This window comes from Equus quagga, chromosome 5 (genome assembly GCF_021613505.1).
Source record: "Equus quagga isolate Etosha38 chromosome 5, UCLA_HA_Equagga_1.0, whole genome shotgun sequence".
NCBI classification, from domain to species: Eukaryota; Metazoa; Chordata; class Mammalia; order Perissodactyla; family Equidae; genus Equus; species Equus quagga.
This window is the reverse complement of record NC_060271.1, coordinates 5,805,697-5,829,105: the sequence shown is the minus strand read 5'-3', so window position 1 is coordinate 5,829,105 and position 23,409 is coordinate 5,805,697. Positions and strand designations below refer to the sequence as shown.

The 23,409-nt window shown below is 56.1% G+C and overlaps 1 protein-coding gene across 2 annotated transcripts in view; it reads right to left on the bottom strand.

Moving 5' to 3' along the window:
* The window catches only part of GLIS1 (GLIS family zinc finger 1), a 213,476-nt gene that overhangs the window by 145,526 nt on the left and 44,541 nt on the right, over window positions 1–23,409 (bottom strand). The window lies entirely within an intron of this gene.

The window sequence follows — 23,409 nt, the reverse complement described above, 5'->3', positions numbered from 1 at the left end:
AGTGTTCCCGGGAGTCCAGCTCTGGATGTGCCAAGTTAGAAATATCTATTAGACATCTGGTTGAAAAGCGGGACAGTCTAGAGTTCCGAGGAGAGGTCCAAGCTGGAAGTATAAATTTGGGATTCACCAGATGACATTTAAAGCCATGTGCGTGGCAGAGATCACCAAGAGAGTGAATGTAGACGGAGACAAGAAGCCTTAGACATACAATTAGAGGTCAGGAGGAGGAGGGGGAGCCAGCAACAGCGAGGGAGAAGCTGCTGCCAGGGAGGTAGGAGGAGAACCAAGAGGTGTCCTCGAGCAAATGAAGAAAGGATGTGGAGAAAAGGGAACACTCATACACTGCTGGCAGGAATGCAAGCTGCTGGGAATGCAAACTGGTGCAGCCACTATGGAAAACAGTATGGAGATTCCTCAAAAAACTAAAAATAGAAACACCATATGACCCAGCTATCCCACTACTGGGTATTTATCCAAAGAACCTGAAATCAACAATTCAAAGAGACTTATGCACCCCTATGTTCACTGCAGCATTATTCACAATAGCCAAGATGAGGAAGCAACCCAAGTGCCCATCAACTGATGAGTGGATAAAGAAGATGTGGTATACATATACAATGGAATACTACTCGGCCATTAAAAAGACAAAATTGTGCTATTTGCGACAACATGGATGGACCTTGAGGGTATTACGCTAAGTGAAATAAGCCAGGCAGAGAAAAACAAACACTGTATGATTTCACTCATATGTGGAAGATAAACACACGGATAAAGAGAACAGATTAGTGGTTACCAGAGGTAGGGGGTAGGGGGGTGGGCGAAAGGGGTAAAGGGGCATATGTATATATATGGTGACGGATAACAAATAGACTACTGGTGGGGCTGGCCCCGTGGCTGAGTGGTTAAGTTCGCGCGTTCCGCTGCAGGCGGCCCAGTGTTTCGTTGGTTCGAATCCTGGGCGCGGACATGGCACTGCTCATCAAACCACGCTGAGGCGGCATCCCACATGCCACAACTAGAAGGACCCACAACGAAGAATATACAACTATGTACTGGGGGGCTTTGGGGAGAAAAAGGAAAAAAATAAAATCTTTAAAAAAAAAATAGACTACTGGAGGTGAGCACAACACAGTCTATACAGAAACTGATATATAATAATGTACACCTGAAATTACACAATGTTATAAACCAATATGACCTCAATAAGATAATTTTTTAAAACCAAACAAACTCATAGATACGGAGAACAGACTGGTGGTTGCCAGAGGTGGGGGGTAGGAGGTAGGTGAAATGAGTGAAGGTGGTCAAAGGTAGAAACTTCCAGTTATAAGATAAGTACTGAGGATGTAATATACAGCATAATGACTATAGTTAACAATACTGTATAAAATAAAATAAAATAAAAGGTAGAATGATCTGACCAAAAAAAAGAGTGTTTTGAGGAGCAGGGAGCGAGCAGCTGTGTTGGATCTGCTGAAAGATCAAATACAATGAGGCCTGAGAACCGACCGTTGGCCCTGGCACAGCGGAGGGCACTGGGGACTGGTTTGAGTGAGCCCCCGATGGAAGCGAGAGTCTGTGTGGAGTAGATCCAAGACAGAACGTGGGCATTAACTCATTTAACACTCACAACAGTCATACGAGGTCAGGACGACTTTTCTCATAGTTACAAATTTAAAACACCAAAGCAAAAGAGACACAGAGAGGGCTCACCAGAGTGCTCAAGGTCGCACAGACAGCAAGTGGTGAAGCCAGGCAAGGAGCAGGCCAGCGGCTCTGACTCAGGGCCTCTGACTGGTTGACAAAGAGCCCAGCACTGTGGGCAGCTCTTGGGTCTTTGCGGGGTCTGGCCTGCCTCCTCTCCAGCCTCATCTCCTGCCCCACCTCCCACCCCACCACAGTCATTCCCGGGGACCCAAACTGGTCCAGCAGACTTAGTGCCCAGCATGGAGAGGCACGGAGCCCAGACGTGCCCCTAGAGGTGGAAATAATCACCTACACCCCCATGCCCTCTACAGCACTTTGCCAAACCCCTTCCCTTCTGCTGGTCTTGGGCCAGGCTGGGGAGCCACAGGCCAGGCACGAAGAAGTCAGACTCTGCCTCGCTCCCAACACCTCCATCCTAGTGAGCCTGCCTTCCCTGCAGGCTCAGCCTGCCCCAGGGCCAGGGACTAACCTCTGCCACGATGTGGCTCAGTTCTGCCTTCATCCTCAGAGCCAATCACGTGCTTTCATGCAGCTGGTGAACACTTCCCGTGCTGCTCACCCCTTGACGACCATCCACTCATTCTCTGCAGGAACCTCCTGCCTGGTAGCCGAGCCTGAGGCTGTTTCTCGCCGGGTGAATGTGGATAATGATAACACACACTTCTTAGTGCTACAATGAGGGTGAAAGAGATTCAAGAGGCCAGCAGCACTCTGGGAACCGCCAAGCACAGCGCACATGTGTGCATGACCCTGGGCCCGCGGCCCGGCGGCACCTGCCCACACAGCGACACTCGGTCCACTCCGTGTCTGACACTTACCACCCCGCAACACTCCCTAAACACGAGCTCCCTGACGGCCAGGACCCCATCCAAACCACCTCGCTGTCCCTCGATTCTGCGCGGCCACCACAGCGTCCATCCTGCTTCCACAGCTCTGGAGGAGGCCTCATCACTGTCACACTGCAGATGAAGAAACTGAGGCCCAGATCAGGGCAGCGCACCCCAAGCCTCACCCAGCCAGTCGAGAGTCGTGCCATGGCTCAGGCCCTGTCGTCTCTGGCCTGGCCCTGGTCCTGCTGGTCTGACCCTGTCGTCCATTCTCAACTGTGATACCCAAGTGAGGCTTCAAAACGCCTTCTTGCCTGTCTTTTCCACACTCACGCCTTCAGTGGTTCTCTGCTGTCTTGTAGAAAAATCCAGCTCATCACCTGGTCTTTGGGATCCCACCAAGCTCTGAGGCCTCATCTTCCACTCCCACCTCTTCTCTCCCATAGTCACTCCCCGCCACATGGTCCTCTCCGCAGTGTTGCACAGAGGAGCAACGACCCATTCCACCAATTAACCTCTTCAGTTGCAGCTGTGTTTCTCAACTGCAGAACTGCTGATACACTGGGCCGGAGAACTCCTTGTTGTGGGGTTTGTCCTGTGCCTTGGAGGATGTTAGCGGCACCAGGCTCACCAGATACATAAACAGGATGAAAGAAAAACAGAAGCGGGTCTGGGTCCCCTCCGGACTCCTCTGTTTTGAAAGGCACACTACATTTCACAAGGTGCTTCCATACCCATTGTCTCCTTTGACCCTCCTCACACCCCCTTGAGACACCCCACATCGTAGATGAGGAAACTGAGGCACAGACCAGGGAAGTGAACTGTCAAGGTCACACAGCTGGTCAGGGGAAGAATGAGGACTCGGCTGGATATGCTATCAGAGAGTCTCCAGCTAAAACCAGCCCCTCCCTGCTCAGAGCTTCCGCAGCCGCCCCTCGGGGCCTCCTCTCCCTTGTTCACAACGGTCCTTGAACACATCCTCTGTGCCTGGCCCTGTGCTCGGGCCCTTCCCTGTCCTGGAGGAGCTCTAGGTGAGAGGCACGGACACAGAGATGTGCACAAAGCGTCACGGGGCTCCGTTGGAGGACCCACAGGAGCAGGGTGGGGTGTGAACAGAGCTCCACGTTCTCCTCTCGGGGGGCCCATGAGCCCCACTCTGCATCCCAGTTAACAGCACAGCGCCCGGACTCCAGCAGGTGCTCAGTAAGGGACAGATGGGAGAAAGGAAAGACAGGGTGGGGAGGGGAGATTTTTTTCTACCAGCTAAGAGTGGACTGATTCCCCCCGACCCGCACACTCAGGCTGGGTTAGCACTACCTAGTCATTCATTTCACAGACATGTACTAAGCATCTGCTCTGGGCCAGGCAGCATACTAGGTGCTGGAGGCACTGTGGAGAACAAGCCAGCCCCAGCCCCCTGTGGACCCTATGGGCTGGCAGGCTGTCTGGGCTCCACAGCCCCAAACTTCCCTCAAGCCCAGCCCCGTCCACCATATGGTCACTGCCTATTGTGTATCTCTCCCACATGGACCAAGAGCACCCCGAAAGCAGAGGTCGGGTCTAATTCCTCCCTATGTCCCCACACCCAGCATCCAGCACGAGCCTGGCCGTCAGTGGACCATTTGCTGGTTGACCTGAACAAATGGTGCATCCAAGGGTTGGGGTGAAGGCTATTGTCTGCTTTAGGGAGGACTTCCTGCCCAGGGCAGCTGGCAGCCCGGCCTTGTTTTGTCAGAGTAGCAGCAGACACTCGAAGTTGCACAGCCTCTGTGAAACACGTGGAGATGACTGTTCTGGCTTTCTCTCTGCTTTCATCTAAGTGACCCAAAGCACAAAACCACAGTGGCTCAGCAGCACAGCCCAGGCGGGAATCCTGTTCCTGGACTGGATCTCTCTCTGGATTCAACATTCAACCAGCTCTGGCCAGCAGTGGCTCAGCTGATGGGGACCGAGTGCTCTCCCAGCTCCCATGTCTCCAGCGAGGGGGACAGCTTCCTGAGTCACACAGCGCCTGGCCAAGCGGAGACGGAGTACCTCGGGCAGCAGGAGGTTTTTCAAATGAGGCAACAGCCCTTTACACTACAAATCCCCCAAAAGTGAGACTCCTCTCTCCAAACCCAGTCTGATGCCTCCCTTTTCTAAGCCCTCTAACTTCGTAATGTGTCATCTCAGACGCCAACATGGTTTTACCAATAAGACTATTAGAGATTCAGATACAAGGATGAGTCGAGTCTCACTCATTTCTGCTCTGCTCCAGATCCTAGCACACAGACGTGCTTAATAAAATCTTATGGTTTCCACATCTTAGCAATCCTCTAACAGGAAGACAGCTTTAGACACCTCCAACCCCTCAGGCACCAGCCAGATGAAGTCCCAAAGGGATAAATGTCAAGTCCATGATGAGGTTCAGACACGCCAGGCCTCTGAATCTCCAAGCAGAGCTCCAGCCTCTGGGGAAACCCCCAGCAGAGAACTCCCAGACTCTGGTCTGAACCTCTGCTCATGCAGGCTCCCAACCGTGCTCCTCCAAGTGCCTGCTCCCCTCCGCTCCCCAGCACCCAGCACATCTGACCTGGCCTGCCGGAGGAGCCCACTGTTTCTTCATTAAGTGAAGATGTTCATCACGTTATTGTTTACAACAGTGAGTGAAAAGCAGGGAACAGCCTAAATGTCCAGCAATAGACGAAACGTTCCGTAGATGAGGATGTGTCCGGGTAACGACATACTATGTAGCCATTATTTTGAGAGGATGTAGCTCATGAAGAAAAATAAGATATCACTTATCTGTGGAACCTAAAAAAGTTAAACCTGTAAAAAACAGAGAGTGAAACGGTGGTCACCAGGGGATGGGGGGGGCGGGGGTAGGACAGATGCTGTTTAAGGGTACACACTTATAACAAGCAGTAAGCAAGCCCTGGAGACCTAACTCACAGTATAGTGAACACAGACAACAATACTGTGCTATAATTGTGTAATGTGATAAATACCATTACATTGGAATCACATTACAATATACAAACGTATTAAAGTGACACACTGTATACCTTAAAGTTACACAGTTACACATCAAATTTATTCAACAAAAAATAAAGTGGGGCCAGCCGGTGGCATAGTGGTTAAGTTTGTGCTCTCTGCTTCAGTGGTCCAGGGTTGATGGGTTCAGATCCCACCACTCATCAAGTAACGCTGTGGCAGCATCCCACATACAAAATAAAAGAAGATTGGCACAGATGTTAGCTCAGGGTCAGTCTGCCTCAAGCAAAAAGAGGAAGATTGGCAACACGTGTTAGCTCAGGGACAATCTTCCTCACCAAAAACTAAAAATAAAGAGCAAAAAAGGTAGACTATAAAAGAATCATCTATGTGTGATTCAAACTATTTTTAAACCATGCCTGTGGACTGAGGTCAGAAAGACCAGTGAGCAGGGGAAACTGGTGATTTTTTGCATGGGTGGATTTGTGAAAGAATGCATCTCATTTTGAATGTTATTGCTATAGTGTTATCAGTGAAGAATTTTTAACAAATAATTTGCAGAAGAACAGGAAGGTGGAAATCTGTCTTAGCAGAGAATGTCTGTAAAGGATAGAGGGTTCCGAAGGATGGAGATGCTTGTAGACACGAGCCCCAAGTAGACGAGACCTCAAGCTGCGCCTGCTAGAAATGTTCAGGTGTAAAAAGTCTCCTCCCAGGCCAGCCAGGTCACCTGGGGCCCCAGGCTCTGCTCTTGGCACCAAATTCTACAAGGAGCTTAGCTTGGGCACCCTACTTTGTGAGAAGGATGCCCAAGGCCGACAGCCTGGGGATGTGGCTCCTGGATAAGAGAGGGCTCACTGGCCGCCAGTGCCTGAGACCTCCAGGAATAGAACCAGGGTTGGCAGAGGAAGCTACAAGGGTCCAGATTTCGCTCAAGAAAAGAGCTGTCTTGAAGGTGGAGAGCTCCCTCTCACTAGGAGTATCTGGGAACAGACTGGAGACCTTTTGCTGGGAACATCTGAGGGAGACAGGGAGATGAATTTCAGGTATGCTGTGGGAAATGGAACTTACTTATTGAGCACCTAAATAAACTGGAATGCACTTTAAACATATATTATTTCCTTGAATCTTCATGGATTTTTACAGATGAGGAACTAAGGCTTAGGAAAGTGAAATGGCTTGCTCAGATTTTCAAAGCCAGCTGGGGCAGAGCAGGAATTCGAGCCCAGATCTGTCCAACTCCAGCCTCCTTCCCCCACTCCCACCCTGTAAGCTTTCGAGCATCCCATTCATTAGCAAGAAGGGGCTCTGCATCCTCCTGCAGACTTCCCCCCACCGTGCGGAGAGGAAATTCTCAACTTTGCCGTCGGTGAGCTGTGGCCTGGGGAACACAGCGGGCCCTGGCCCAGGCGTGGCCCTTCTGCAGGGCGGGAGGGCCAAGGCCCAGGAGCCAGGCATGTCTCCAGGCAGCCCCGAAGCCACCCGGCCCAGCCATTCCCCGCCGTCCAGGTGCTGAAACACAGCAGAAGCTCAGGGAACATGCTAAGCCCTCCCAGGCCTCTTGCTGGTGCCTGAGAGTAGACTCAGGAAGTAGTGTGGGGCAGTGGGCAGGATGCCAGATGAGGACGCAGGAGGAGGTCAAGCCTCCATCACCTTGGGAGAGCCATGCCACCTTCCTGAGCCCTGTTTCCCTTCGAGCAAAACAGAACCATTCCACCCAACTCAGAGCTGCGGGGGGTTCTACCTGCAAGACCTTCTTATCCTGGCTGCGAACTCCTACACATCCTTCAATGCCCAGCCCCTGTCACCCACTCTGTGAAGCCTTCCCTGACCATCTCCCAACCCTGGGCCCAGAGTGAGTTAATCCGTGCCTCTCTAGCACTCAGAACACCCTCTATTCTTGGACTATTCATTTGACTGTAGGCCTTGAAGCAGGTGTCACGTCTCCAGCTGCAAAGACTGGTGAGCTGGATTGACAACAGGGCCACTCTGCCAACCCAAAACCAACTCGGCTGTCAAGGTCTCACATTTGCAGATCTCTGTGAAGTCCCCCTGCAGCCTCCGGGAGCGGGTTTTCCACCTGTCCCCTTCTCTCCCCCACACAGCCCATTTTCTCTCTCCTCCCTAGGCCGCAAAGTACCCTGCTCGGGCCTGGGCACATAACACGGCCGTGCCTCCCCACATCTGGCCGTCCAGGCAGTGACTGTGCCCGAAGCTGCTGCAGCCCCGTCCTGCTCTCTGCCAGGACTGGCCGCCTGGCCCTTGGCCATTCCTCACCCCCCACCAGACTGAGGCAGGGCAGAGCCCTCCCCCAGCCGAAGCCTGGCCAGACTGTCCCCAGGTCCCTGCCCAGCCGGGTCCCTCCAGTGTCGGGTGTGTTATTCCCTGAGCTGGCAAGCACACCACGTTCCCCATAGCCTCATGTCTATAAAGGCCAGAGTGGCGCCAGTGGTCGTGGAAGCCTTGTTCCAGTCTGGGTCTCCATGAGCTCCCCATCTCCCCGAGCCCACACTCAGTTTGGGACCATAGTGCTATGTCTTTAACCTCCTGTCCACACCGTCCCCACAAAACTTTTTTATTGGTGGAACACTGGAGTGCTTCAGAGAGATAGCAGTGATAAAACGACTCTGCAAGTGCCTGGATTAACACTGGGGCCACTTGCCCAGGGGAAACTCAGCCCCAGATAGAGAGGAAAAACAAAATAAATCCATGCCTCCACTTAGACCGCGTTGAGAAAATGAGCCAAAAGGGTTTTACAGAGGGGCAGCACAGCGCAGGGGAGACCTGGCTTCAAGCCCAGACTCTGTGCTTATCAGTCATCTGGCCTTGGGCAAGTCACCTCCTGCCGTGAGCCTTCCCTGACTGCCGCCTCATTGGCCCCTATCTATGGGCACCCACTACTCCTTGTGCTTCCCATGCATCTCCTACTCCACTGGGATTTCCTCCTAGTCAGGGACACCCAGCTCAGGGCCTGGGAAAGAGGAGCACCTGAGGGCATTTGCTGGATGGACAGAGAGATGGATAAAAAAACAAAAGAACCAAGTTCAACTCTCCAGGCCTATTTTTCATGTTTAGAACAAGAATTAAAGCCTCCTCCACTCTGCACAGTGCCCGGGGGAGGTGGATGCTAACGGCTGAAGGCAGGCAGGAATGGCTGGAAGCCCCTGCAGCCTGGCTCCTCCGGGCTGCAGTGAGGGTCAGCTGAGATGCCAACGCCTGTGTGAGGGTGGTTTGGATGGGGGCTGCCCAAAGTGTGGGCCACAGTCCAGCGGCATCAGCACCACCTGGGAACTTGCTAGAAATGCAACTTCCCAGGCCCACCCCAGACCCACTGAATCAGGTTCTCGGGGCATGGGGCCCAGGAATGTGGACTTTAACCTGCCTGCCAGGTGATTTTTCTGCACAGGGAAGTTTGGGAAACACTGGTTTCCATCATAGTCTAAGATATTCAGGTTCTCTCTGCCCTGTTTCCACCTCTGCAAATGGTGGCAGTACACGTAAACGTGCTCAGGAGAGTCGCGGGCCTGCTGTCCTTACTAAATGCTGACACCAGGAGCCCAGCTCGCATGAGACACTGGGACACACTGCCACGCTGCTCCCCGGAGCTCGGGCTGGGGACAAAGGCGCGTTACACCAAGGGGGCGCGGGGAAGTGCTCAACAGTGTGGACTGGTCAAGTAAGGGAAACCTCACGGCTGCCCCAGAGGCCCTTGGGATGGAGCTGAAGCTGTCCCCATGAGGGATGCTAAGAACCTACAGGAACCTGCATGTTCCATTTTACAGACGAGGAAACTGAGGCCAGAGTGGGGCAAGACTCACCCGAGGTCACCCAGCCAGCATGGTGAACCAAGCCTGGGATGCAGCCTTCTAGGGAGATTTCGAGCAGATTTCAAGCATAAGTGCCTGTGCAGGAGCCTTCCCTCACCTCGGCCCAGAAGCAGCGGGGACAGGCTGCCTGCACACAGTAGGGGCCAACTCGGTACTCCCAATTCACTCCCGGCCAGGAGCCGCACAGGCGCTGAGGCTCAAGGCGAGGAGCAGAGCATCTCACCTGGCGACAGTTGGTTCAACAGCCTCTTTCGCTAACCCTGACGCTCAAACTCACATTTATTCATTTACTCATTCAAGACTTACTCTCTGAGCACCTCCTGTGTGCCAGGCTCCAGGCAGGTGGCTTTAATCCCAGCAAAGACAAGAAAATCATCCACATGGTATTATTATTCCACTTTTAGAGATGAGGCTCAGAGAGGTTACATGACCTGCCTGTGATCACACAGCTCGAGAGAGGCAGAGCAGCGTGGTCTAGCACTGAAGCCTAGGCTCGGCCCACGCGCTTATTGCTTCCCGGAATTAGAATCTGGAGTTTGTGCCCGGCTCAGCCCCAAATTAGGTCTCAGATCAGGCAAGTCACGGCCCCACTCTGAATGAGCCCAAAGCCAGCAGGGTCAATACCATCTACCTCCCAGGTCTGTCTCAAGAAACCTAAGAAGATGGAAACAAGGAGATGTGCAAACATGCGGTGTCACTGTCCGGGCACCTCTCACGCTGGCCTCAAGGCACAGACACTTGCAGGGGACGTCTCCTTACGACCCTGCAGGCAAGGGGATGGTTTTCCTCAATTTAACAGAGATTTAGAGACAAGCGGCTCTCACGCAGAGGCACATGGTGGCAACGCCTGGACTCGAACCCCGTCTTCTGGCTCCTGGGCCAGGGCCTGCCGTCAGGCTCTTGCTGTCCTGCCCCCTCTCACCAAACCTCCTCCCACAACCACTCTCGGGACAGCGGCCCACTCCCCTTCCCTCCTCGGCCCCCACCTCCTCTCTACCTCGCCCAGAGTCCAGCCTGCAGCCAGCAGCCACAGGACCCTGTCCGAGAATCCCCAAGCACAAGCAGAAGAGGAAAAAGAGGCACAGTTAAGACTTAAAACTTCTTGAACAGAACCTTCTTTTATTAAGAGGAAGAAATTGTAGACTTGGTTCACAGTCTAGGAAAAAAAATTAATCCTTGGGCTCGATTTGGGATTCAGCAAATTAGCACCGTTTGCTTTGGTTTGGGGTTTGAGATTTCGATCAAGTCTGTGGGAAGCAGCAGCTGAGGACGCTTCCTGCCACAGGCGTCGGCCTCAGTGGCTCAATTTGCTGGACAGGGAGTGAGGAAAGACAGTCAGACAGGAGGCTGGCTCTCCTTCCAGCTCCAAGCGGCCAGCCACGCCTGGACTGAGCGGCACTCCCTCCTCGTCCAGCTCCATCTCCGCCCCAGCCTGGAGGAGTGCTGCCCAGCCCCCTGACTGCGGGGGACACACCTTCGCCCTCCCCCAACCCTGGCAGAGACACCCAGTTTGCAACCTCCAAGCCTGAGAGATCCAGCCGCGTCCCCTCAGCTGCCCGGTCTCCCTGCTGATCCTTCCACCTCCCCCCTGCACTGGGGGCCCCCGCGGGCTGGTCCCTGTGTCAAGCACAGGCCTGGCCACAGTGGGTCCTTAACCAGAAAGCACCCACCCACCGTCACAGACACACTCCTTAGGGAAAATCAGGCTCGCATGAGCAAGGCGCTCATTGTTCTCCAGGCGTCGGGCTGCGCCTTCCAGGTTCTGATGTCTGCATCCTGCATCCTCGGCCTGGAGCGCCATCCACCCTGACCTCCCACAGAGAGCACTACCAGACACCCTGGGGCGGAGCCCTGGCTGTGTCCCCTCCTGGGCCTCCTTTAGGAGTGGGGAGCTATGTCAGCCGCTTGAAGGTATTAACATTTCTCTCTGGCTCTTGCCTCCAACCAGAAGGAACATGGGCTTTGGGGAAACATGCCTTCAGATCCCACTTACCAGTCCTGCAGCTCGGAGCAGCCCGCTGGCCTCTGCAAAATGGGAATATGAACAAGACCTGTTTTGCAGGGTCTCAAGGATGAAATAATGTGACATCACTTAATGATTGCACCCGACAGAGCAGCTGGCACACAGTAGGTATCCAAGAACCCCAAGTTCTCCTTTCTCCCCTCCTAGCCCCAGGGTGCAGGCCCTGTTCCTCCCTGTGAGGGCGGGCGTACCGCTGTCCACCGCTCGCAATCACAAACACACGACAGGTGTGGCGAGCTGCACACTGGGGTGGCAGCTCCATCAACGGGGCATGGTCTATGGATGAGTTACAGGGGGAGTCGGTGATGGATGGAACAGCTTTTCACCAATGAACAAGACTGGTGGCACCAGACAGTCTCCTTCTGTGCAAGACACGTGGCCACACCCATCTTCCAGGTGAGAAAATGGAGGCACAGAGCAACTGAGCAAATTGCCGGCGTCACACAGCCAGTGGTGACAGGGCTGGGGCTGGAATTCAGGTCTGCTGGCTGCGGGCCACTGTGCAGAAGCACCCAGCACATGACAGCCTTGCCTCACCAACACCTCCACGTGTCCCCGCAGTGAGGCTCCCCGGCCTGGCCATCAGCGCGATGGCTGGCCAGCCAGAGAAACACAGCTCAGTTTGGAAGGCGATACATCTGGTAATGTACAAACAAACAGAGGGGCTCAGCCAGGCCCAGACCAGACGTCTCCCAGGGCTGGGCCGCCGCGACCTGGAGCTGGCCGCGGGCACCCTGTGAAGTGCCCTCACTTCTCACCTGCTCTCGCCTCTTTGGATCTGCCCGGCAGCTCGCCTCCTCCTCCTTCTCTGCCGTCACCTCAGGAACTGCCCACCGGTGGGGGTTCCTCCAGTCCCTCTCCCCCTGCCCCAGGGGAGGAGCCAGGTCTTTGTGGTTACCTCCCACCTCCATGCTATGAGGCCTTGCGTTACTTACTTTGACCCCTCTGCGCCTCAGTCGGGTCATGTGTAAAACGGGGATAATGACATCTCCCAGCCAGAGGTACTGTGAGAATAAAGATGCCTGAGGTCCCTCCCTGAGTGCCTGGCACTTAGGAACAGCCCCAGCGTGGGGTCCTCCACTGTCCCCCGCACCATCGAGCTGCTCGGGAAACACCCAGGGTATGCACGGCCCGACGCTCAGCTGAGCCTGGCGCTCCACTCCTGAGGCATCAAGGCCCCATCATGCCTGACTGCGCTCCCCACCAGCCTGGGCCCCGGAGACATTCCGCCCCCTCCTCCCAGGCTCCCCACAGGTACCAGCACATCACACCCCCAGAGGGGGCCTGTCCTCAAGACCCCTGCTGCGGAGCTGTCTTCAAAACACAACGACACCAACCAGCTCTCTGACAGCCTAGGGGACGCGGCCTTGAGGTGGGCCGAGGCTGCTCACTGCCCCCCACGGATGAAGAAACTGGGGCCCAGGGTGGTTGAGCACCCGCCTGGCATCATGCAGAAAGCCAGGCTCCGGACTCTCAGCCCCAATATTTTCCAGTTTGCACAGTGAGGAGGAGCCGGCACCTGCCACCCACGACGTGACGGGGAGGCCACTGCAGGGCTGCCCTAGCGCACAGATGCATCAGCCCGCGGCCTGTCCGGGCACTAAGGTCCATCAAGAGCACCCAATGCCCTGGGGACTTTAGGGCTTCTGACTTCCAGAGGCGCTAACTTACACGGAACACCACTGAAGGTGTGCGTGGGGCAGGGCCAGCCGGGACACAGACGGGATTAACTGGGACAGAGGGAGGCCTCTGGGTACAGGGGTACAACGAGGGTAGCGAGCCCCCCACTCTGGACCTCGGTCTCCTTAACTGATGGGTAAGGTGACCCCCAGGGTCCTGTCCTAGCAAGAAAATCTGACTTATTTGGACCCAACTTTCCGGCCTATTTCTGCCATGAAGTAGGGTGTGCCTGGGGTCCTTGTAACTGGGCCCCGGCTGTTCCTTCTCTCAAGACCCCTCTTCCACCTGGAGGTCATCCCCCCGCCCCCCGTGCCTTCCTCCCACCAGGCCCTGATCCGAAAAGGGCCTCTTGGCCACTGCAGCCCTCGAGGTCTTAGACGCAGCGGGCAACACGGATGCGAGCGGCCTGACACTTCACCTCCTCTCCATCCACGACCTCCAGGCTACCCCGGACCTCTGGTGGGAAGGGGACGGGGTCCACAAGGAGCAGGAGGGAGGCGGCAGCCGCCAATGCCCCCAGCAGCAGCTGGAGGACCATGGGAGCTGGGCCCGCAATTAAAATAAACCCCAAACAGCCTTAAAATAACTACAAGGCATTTCGAGAAGATTGTATTGTTGAATTTACTGTTTGTTTACGGAGACGATCCGAGTTGGGTTTCAGATGAAAGCAGACCAGATGTGAGGCTGAACGTCTGACCTGAGCATCTGCTGCTCTGGCAGGAGCCCTGGCCTGCTCGGGGAGAGGGGCCGCCCAGACCCCGGCCCCAGGCACGGGCAGTCCAGCCTCTCCTGTCCAGGGCCCAGAAAGCCAGCATTCTGCCTCCATTTGTCAACTCCCCCCATCAACGCGGAGGGCACTTAGAGGCACAGTGTCCCAGAAAGAAGGCTGGGCTTCAGATCACAGAGACGAAAGTTCGAATGCCCGCTGTGCAACCCTGGACAAGGCACTGCACTGCTCGGAGCCTATTTCCTCAGCTGTGAAACCAGGACAGCACACGCCCAGCGCCCACGCCACTGTGAGGGGCGCTGTGAGGGTGGGAGGAGGTCTGGGAAGCCCCTGACTCAGTGCTCGCCCCGGGGGCTCTGCGAAGCGACGCCAGCCCCTCTTCTCTACTTCTCCCTCCAGCTCATCCGTCCTTTCTTACAAAGAGCGACACCCGGGCCGCCCACCTGCTGCAGCCCGGCCTGGGGAGGGCCATACCACGTTCTGTGAACTCCTCAAGGTCAGGTGCCAGGTTGGATTCTCCGGGTCCCAAGCACCCAGCCCAGGGCTGGACACAGAGCAGAGGCTCCCAGACATCGGCTGAACGACAGAGGAGACGGCAGGGAGGGGAAGCCTCACCCGCTCCAGGCAGGGTCCGATGGGCACGACGGCCCACCCAGTCTCAGCTGCTAACAGCTTTAAAACCTTTTCACATCACATACAGCATTTGTCCTTAACGTCCTCCTCAGGAACGGCAAGGAGAGAGATTTTCATCCCATCGACCTCACAGATAGGAACAGACTAAGAAAACTTATTGCCCCGTCCACAAATCCCTTTTCTTTGGCAGGAAGTGGACCTATCCCTGTCACGAGCATGGTGCCTGCCACCCACTGGCACCCGTACCAGACTGGGACATGGTGGGAAGAGGGGACAGCCACAGACCTCTGCTACCGACAGAGCTGTGTCACCTTGGACAATACAGTTAACCTCTCTGAGCCTCAGTTTCCTTCTCTTACAAAATGAAGATAATAACCCCTCCCCTCATGAACATTAAATGAAGAAATGGGAGGGAAGGTGTTCCGTGAACTGCAAACCACACGGAAATGTAAAGGGTTGTCATCCTCTTACGGTCAGAGAAAGTTCTAAAACCCACGTGGCCAGAAAACAAATCAGCCCTGTTTGGGGAGGGGTCAGGTACAGGCCGCGAGCGTGTGATGCTCCTGACGCATGCTGAATGAATGAGTGAGTGAACGAACGAATGACGTTCCAAACCACAGCTCGCCAGGCCATTTGAGCGCAGGCTAAGACTAACTTGCCCTAATCACTAAGCAGTGAGAATAAAGGATCAGGTCCGACTCCACTGCCGTCTGAAGGGGCAGGAAGACTGGAACTGGCTGTGGAAGAGCTCGCCCCTCACCAACCCAAGGAGAACTTCTCCAAAAAGCAACACACAGGCCGCCACCACCTGACCCCTCCGCCCTGCAGCAGCACTGGCCAGATGACCCCAACCCCGGACACATGTCCCAGGCCCCGGCCGATGACACTGACACCATCTGCCAGAGCAGAGGGAGGTGTGCCGGCCCTCTCTTCCAGCTGGGTCCACCCAGGCCTCCAAGTCTCCCCAATTAAGTCAAAGGGGAGAACGACAGTGCTCTTCCTGCTGCCCTGGTATTTACGCTCGCGCCGCGAGAGCAGGGCCACCGGAGGCCATGTGCCAGCTGTGAGGGACTGCACGGGGCATGGGTACACAGCACGTCTCATCAGAACCAGGAACGCAGCCGCAGCGGGCAAGACCATTGAGGCAGAGCTTCAGAGCCTTGCTGCCTCTGTTTGGGCGGCTGCGAGAGCCCCTCACTGGTGTCACTGCTCCAGGGACAATGCCAGGTGGGGTGGAACCTGCTGGTCAGAGCCAGTGAGAGGGGCCTGGACCCCAAAAGTGACTTGGAAGAATTCATGTAAAACTGTGAGCAAAGTGAGAGAAGTGGATGCTGCCGGCCTGGGCCAATGTCTCCAGTCACAGGTGGCCAAGAACAAGAACATTCTCCTTCTCTCTCCTGGCAAAGCGAGGAACTGGAATTCCAGAAACCTCCGCAGCTCCGGGACGGCGACTGCTTTTCAAGGACTACCAGGAAGAGGCGGTGTAAGGGCCTGGACCCACCAGCGACCACCTGTCCCACAAAACCGGTGGGTGCCTGGGACACAGAGAGGACCCAGAGAGGGCCCCTGCCCTCAGGGGGCCTACCAGGGACATCTCGTCTTCTCCCAGGTGGCTCAGAGGCTAAGTGCTGCGCTCCAGGTCACATGGCTGGTAGGCGGCAGAGCTGGTACTCAAATCCCCCTTTTCTGATCCCCCATCATCTCCTTCCCTAGAGCTACAAGCACCCAGTTGGCCATCTGCTCCTTCCCCTGGGGACCCTCCCTCCCTGACCATCATCCCCACAAACACACACACACGCACGCACGCAACACTCCTGTGCCGAGTTTATACTACACTAACTTAAACCACTTTGTTGGCTACTTTGCAAGTATTCTTCAGCTTTCAACTAATTCTTCAGCTCTTGGAGAATAAAAGAAATTTGAAATTGCTGTGCTGCATGCAATAAACTCCTGGCATCGGGCCGGCCGGGGCCATTCCAGGCGGGTCAGCAGGAGCCCTGCACAGATGCCTCCTGCAGTGAGGGTGACAGCCTCTCTCCCTCTCCACAGCCCCTCACGACCCCAGCCGGCCCTGTTCTGCACCCGTTCATTCTCTCCTTCAGCCGTTCAGCAAACGGTCACCAGCAGCTGATGCCTGGCGGCAGGCCCCGAGCTAAGTCAGGGGATGAGAGGCGCATTGGGCACAGGCCCTGAGCCCCCGGGCGAGGAGCTCAGTCTGTAGGGGGAACGGCCAAGGGCTGGTCACCCTCCCCGTGCAGATGTGACTGAAAGAACCTGAATGTGATCAGAGCAGGGCCTTCCTCCGTGGGTTACCTTTCAACACGTGGCCCCATAGGGAACGCTGGGGACAGGCAGGTGCCAAGGGCCCTGGCGGGCACCCTGAGTGCTGGGGCTGCAGGGTGGCAAACTGATCACTGGGTAGATCTGGCATCAGTCATCAGGACACATCCGCGCTCCTGTCTGAACCGATCCTTCATGAGCAATGAGCACAGACCAGGGCGGGCAGGCAGGAGGGGAAGGACCAGGAGAGGCCCTTTGACCGTCGGCTCATCCATGAGGCTCTGTCCTATACAAAAAGAAGTACCGCAGGAAGGCATGAAATCATAAGACCAGACAGCAGGAAGGGGCCACAGAGGCATCTCAGACAACCCTGCCATTTGACAGATGGGGAGACTGAGGCCCAGAAAAGAGAACGGCTACCCAAGGCCTCCCAGAGAGACAGGGACAGGCCGTGGACAGGGAGGCAGGTGTGGTGTCCCGCAGGAAGGCTGATGCGGGCTTCATCAGTCCAGACTGCCCTGCCTCCCAGAGAGAGGGCCTGGCAGCTGAAGGAGGATGCTGGCTGACCCAGAGAACTCCCTCACAGGCGAGCTTCCCAGAAAAGTGTCACAATGGAGAGGAGTTGCTACAGGGAGGTCCCTGGGAGTGCTGACCACCGTGAGCCCCGGGCCGGCTCCACTGGGGTCCCTTCCTGTCCTCCCAAAGACCTGGCCTTTCTTTCCCTTGAACTTATATTCAACAATTATTTATTGTGGGCCTACCATGTGCTGTGGACACAATGATGAGCTAAACAGCTGTCCCTGCCTTGAGCTTCGCACCTAGTGAGGATGCTAAAGTAAGCTAGGAATCGTGTAAATGAACTCATCATAAATTCTGCTGGTGGCACGAAGGGCAGGTACAGGGTGCTACCAGAACATGGCAGAGAAGTCAGGGAAGCCTTCTCTGAACAAGTGGCATTTGAACTGAGACATGAATTATGAGTAAATATTAAGTGAGCAAGGCTGCAGCAGAGGAAGGAAGAGCATTCCAGGTGAGGGGAACAGCCTGTACAAAGGCCCCGAGGCAGAGGGAAGAGTGGTTTGGAAGGGAAGGAAAGAAGACTAGTGTGGCTAGGCTGTAGAGAATGAGGGGACAGCAATCAGGGAATGAAGCCGAAGGGACAGTCAGAGGCAGGATCGCATGGGACCCTATGGGCCGAGGTGTAAAATATGGGTCTGTTCTGAAAACAGCAGCAAACCAGTAGAGTCTTATGCAGGGTGAGGGTATGGGACAGGATCAGATCTGTGCTATACAAGGTCACTCTAATGACCATGGGGAAACAGGGAGACCAGATGGGAGGTCACTGCAGTTGGCCAGCCTCGGACTGGGGTGGTGACAGCAGAGATGGGGAAGTGGACACAAGCAAGAGAGACGCAGGAGGTTACAATGACAGGGCTTGCAGAGGGACTGGAGGGAGGGAGTCAGAGAGCCACCAGCAAGAACAATTCTGACGTTTTGGTGGTGGCACCCTTCACTGAGCCAGGGACACAGGCGAGGGTCAGACAAGCTGTCCTGGCCTGCGGAGTCTGGGGTCCCACATCCCGCTCCCCACCTGCACTGCAGACGTATACCACCACTGCCTCCTCAGCATTTCCCAGCGCTCCTCTGAGCACCCACACCTGTCAGCTCCCTTAGGACAGCGCTCAAGTCCAGTGGACATCGTATCACCAGGGAAGGCAGGCTCGTGAGCCTGAGCCCCTCACCACAGGCCCTGTCAATGTGCCACGGAGCACAGCCCGAGCATCAAGGTCCTGGGTTCAAGCCCCAGCCCTGCTCCTCATTTCCTGCGTGACCCTGGGTGAGTAACTGCTGAGGGCCCCATCGGTGAAAAAGGGAGGTGATGGTGCCACCGACCACGGAGAGGCCCCATGTGGACCAAATGAGAACACCCTACACATCAGGCAGCACCGGGTCTGCACGCAGGGAGCACGCAGGATGGAAGCCAGCACCAGCCTTAGCAAATCTGTGTTCCCAGCCCTGGCAGAGGCCTGCACAGGGCACACAGGTGGAACGCCGCGACGGCCCAGGCACCCAGTGAACGGTTATCCGATAATGAGCGCGACAGTCCCGCGGTGGTCACGGTGTGGGGCGGGGGTAGTGGAGACACGCAGCACACACAGGCGGTCACCGGCTGGGTCTGCTGCAGAGGAACTGGGCCTGGATTAGAAGGCTGAGGGCTTTGTACGGCCCTTTCCAGGCCTGAGGTCCAGTGATTCCCCCAAGCCACCAGCCTGTCAGAGCTCAGACAATTTTATGGAGCTCAGTTTCTTAATCAACCTTATTCTGCTGGGGCTTAGAACTGAATCCTTTCCCCAAATTGGGACATTTATGGGGCTGGACGAGGGACAGAAGAGCAGGATGGATGAAGTGTCTACATTCCAGCCGGGAGGTTAAGGGCTTTTGTGTTCCTTCCTTCTAAACCCCAAACGTTTCCAGCCAGGCCTGGGGGCGTCCATGTCTCCCTCAGATGGGCACCCGCCTCCCAGACCTCTGTACTCCAGCTCCTCCTCCCGTCTCCAGAGGGAGCCAGGCTGCCAGAACCTCAGAGCATCCCCAGGGCTCACACAGTAGGTGGCACAGAGTAGGTGCATGTTTGTGGAGTGCATAAACCAAGGTCAGTCTGATTTCCGGCTAGCCCAACTCTGCTCCCTCTCACTCCTGGGTTGGTGTGGCCTCTCTGTGGTCAGGACCAGCCCGGGGACCAGCGCAGGTATGTCTCACTTTACAGTGCAAAGTGAAGCCACTGGTGGAGGGCAGACCCACCAGGGCAGCTGGCTGTTCAGAGGGATCCCATTCTCACAGAAGAAGCTCAGCTCCGTTTCTGTCACTGCCCCAAATCAAGAACCTTCAGGGGCTCCCCAGTGCCCAGAGCATCAAGTCTGCACTCTCCAGCCTGGCCCTCATTCCCACCTTCCCTTCCAATGAATCTCCTTCATGCATCCAGCCTGGTGGAGCCACCTGCCTCTCTCCAGCTGGGCAACAGGTGAGTGAGATATCTGGAGACCCCTTACCCTGGACAGCAGGCTCCCAGCACCCCACCCCACAATCACCTCTTGGCAGAAGTCCTGGGGCTCCTCTCAGAGGGGCACATAGAGCCTGGCCCTGCTTTGCTCTTCCCAGCCATGTGGTTTCAGGGGCATGGCTCTGCCCAGGTCAGTAAACACAGCCTGACACCTACTCTGTGCTGGCCCCAAGCTGGACACCCAGGACATGGAGAGGCAGACTGCCATCGAGGGACTCACAGTCTGGAGGGGGTCAAGAGGAGGTCGGGGGGACACACAGAAACAGACAATGACAACCCAGAGTAACAGGGCCTGTGGGGACCCAGAGGAGACACCTGACTCGGGCTGGGGATCAGGGAAAGCTTCCTGGAGGAGGTGTGAGCAAGCGGCATCCTGGAAGGAAAAGAAGATAGAAGAGGGTGAGGGAGGCATTCAGCACAGCAGCAAGGGCCTGAGCGAGCAGGCAAAGGTGGGAAACAGAAAGTGCATGCTCCGGCCGACCTCCGCCAACGCCCAGCGCACGAGAGCAGTCCCCATCCACCGAGGCTGCTGAAGAAGGTAACAGGCCACAGAGAAGGGGACCAGCCTTCCACGCGCCCCCTGCCACCTTCGTTCCGGTCAGGGCCGCGGACATACCATTCCCTGTGGCCGCCCCGCCGCGGAGCACTGCGTGCCCAGAGCGCCGTGGTGTCTGCGCGGCGGGCGCGAGCTGTTATTATCCCCGTCAGCGCTGCCGGCCTGTGTACATTCCTCGGTAACGAGTCTGACCTCCTCGGCAATGTTTAATCAGAGCCTAATCGACCCTGGCTTTGATCTCCTTCATTTTCTGCAAAAACTCCGGTACCTGATTTTTACAATCTGATTAGCAGGACTGGCTCTCCGAAGCCAAAATTACCCCGAGCTGCAGAGATGCCTGCTGAGGGCTGTGTGTCTCTCCCCTCCCTTCCAACGAGTGATTTCCTGAGATGACTGTCACTTCCCACTTGCCCGTGACTGTCTCCCTTACCCTCATCCTTCACATCCAGGCAGCTGCCAAGTCTCAAAGAGCAGGCCCTGACCCGTCTGTGCCCTCCTCTCCGGCCTGCCCACCCAGTATCTGGTATCCGGGTCTGATCCTCCTGCCCCCCAATCCACACTGCAGCCAGATCCATCAGAGCCACAACTGTCCCCAACTATCTGGCTTCAGGACTTGCTCTCTGCTGACCCCTCCAGCCTGACCTGTGACCCCTCGCCCTACTGTGGACACATCAACTCTCATCCGCAGGTTCTGTCAGAAACATGCCTTCTGCTCCCCGACTCTGCACTTAGTTCACACATCTCCACCGCTCACACACGCGGCCCTGGCTCCCTCACACGAGGCCGCTGGGCCAGCTCCTCTCAGCTCCCGCAGCTCTGGGGGCTTTCCTCCATCGTCCCACTTGCCCCACCTATGGTCACTGTTTCCTCCATGTCTCCCACCAGACACAGAGCCCCTTCAGGCAGGGTTTCTCTTATTCTCCACTGTGTCCCTGGGGTCTAGAGCAACGCTTGACATGAAACCGAGTACTCATGAGATGCTCACTGAATGAATGAACAGAGATTCCCCTGCAGCACGTCCTGGAGGCAGCACACTGGTGGGTCAAACCACAGCCCCTCCTCCTCTTTGAATTCCACAAAGCACAGTTCCCTCCCCAGTTCAGCCCCGTGCCACTGTCCACCAGCCCTTGTGCCTCTCCAGCAGTGGACACTGCTTCGTTCTCACCCACAGGACCATCTCTTCCCTCCAAAGGGGAAAGGAAGAGCAGGTGGGGAATGGAACAAAACTCATGAGCACTGGAAACGGTCCTGCTCAGTCTGGGCTGGCCCCTGGGCTGGGTGTGAGGGCACAGATGAATTGGGTTCAGGCATGGGGGGGACCAGAGAGGAGAGCAGGCAAACTAGAACACAGAGTGAACAATGCTTACACCTCAGGGGAACCGACTCTGCCTGCAAGAGACAGGAAGGATTCAAGAGGGAACATCTGAGCTGGGTTTAGAGAGATAAATAGGAGTTCTCCAGCCAAGGAAAGGTGCAGAAGCAGGAGAGAGCATGGTGCATTCGGAGGATGGAAGAAGTCTGAGGTGGCCTGAATGGAGCCGAGGTGGAGTCGTAAGTTTCCTGGGGCCAGAACATGAAGAGCCTTGTCCACCATGTTAGATCAGACCATGTCCTGCAGGAGCATTGTCTGTAACCGAACTAAACTTCCTGACAGTCTTGAGCCCTTCCCTTGCCTTGAAGATGCAAAAGATCCCAGAGCTGTGTGTAGGAGGCTCCTGAGAGCTATTCCAATGCCAGGATTTCTCCTATGAGGGCACAGGCTCAGAGAGGCCAAGTGACAGCCCAGGCCACACAGCCTGACAGAGGCAGAGCCTGGGCTGGAACTCAGCATTTCCCAAGTTAAGGGAAGATTTTCATAGGATGGAGGCAGATGAGCAAGGGGAGGTGGAGCTGGAACCAGAGCCAGGAGGACAGCCAGACCTGGGAGGAGCCCCTCGCCTCCACTGCAGACATGGGAGGGAAGTGGGCCCAGCCCACAACAGCTGTCACCCCCTTCAAGGCACTGCCCGCTGGGGCTCTGACACTCTCTTGGACAAGAGGTGACAGGCAGGGAGAAAGGAGGTGAGGCTCTCCTGAGGGCCTCCCGTGGGGTTCTTCCACTAACTGTTGATTCCCAGCCATTCCAAGGAGACAGCATCTACCACCTGGTCCCACCATCCAGCCCTAGTTCACCACAGCTGGAAGCACTGTGCCCTGTAGGCCTGGTATGGTTTAATCCCCACAACGCCTCAGGGAGACACCATCGTATACCTGTGGCCTCACCCCATGGCAGCCCAGGTACTTCCCAGAGGCCACCCCACTGGAGAGTGTCTATTGGCTCCCTCGGTCCACGAGATCTGCTCAACAAATGATGGGTCCACCGGCTAAGAACTGACGGTGCTGGACCGAAGCCACCACCCCTGCCCCCCAGCCCAGGGGTCTTTCCTACACGATCTGGCCACGTCCTTCCGCAGTGAGGACGGTGAGGCAGGAATTCTGGGTAACGGCGGTTCCCATCACCTGGGGTTGGCAGCCCCACGTCCCATGTGGTAGTGACAACTGCCCCCTTCGCGGAGGCTCCAGGGGCAGGCTCTGGGCAGGAGCTTAGCTCCCCTGCCTCTAACTCACCCTGACCCAGGAGGCCAGTGGTCCCCATCACATCACAGGAGGAAACAGTCACATAGGTAGCCAGACAGCCTGTGGGACCCCGCCTCCCCGCCCTCCCTCTCGCCATCAGCACCACTGTAGAGGCGGAGGGACCAGGGGCCGCCCCACTGGAGGCCAGACTGGCCCCACCGCCAGATAAGCTGCATTTCCTGGCCGGCCAGCAGCTTGGCCCCGTGTGTGGCAGGCAACGCCTACTCCACCCGGTTCCTGGCGAGCACCCCATCAGACCCTCATTAGGCTCTGTTTTCTCTGCAAACATCTCCACGGGCCCGCCTCCCCTCCTGTGCCCAGGAATGCGACCATGGGCTCATAGGGATCAATCCGTCTGAGTCTCTATTTTGACTAGTCCCTACAACATGTGCTCTGAGCACTTAGCAAGGGAGAGGCGGGGAAGAGGGAAAGGTGGGAGGGGAGAAGGAGCTTCTTCCTTCCTTGCAGATGTGCAAGCTCCTGCTGGAGCCAGTGAGCC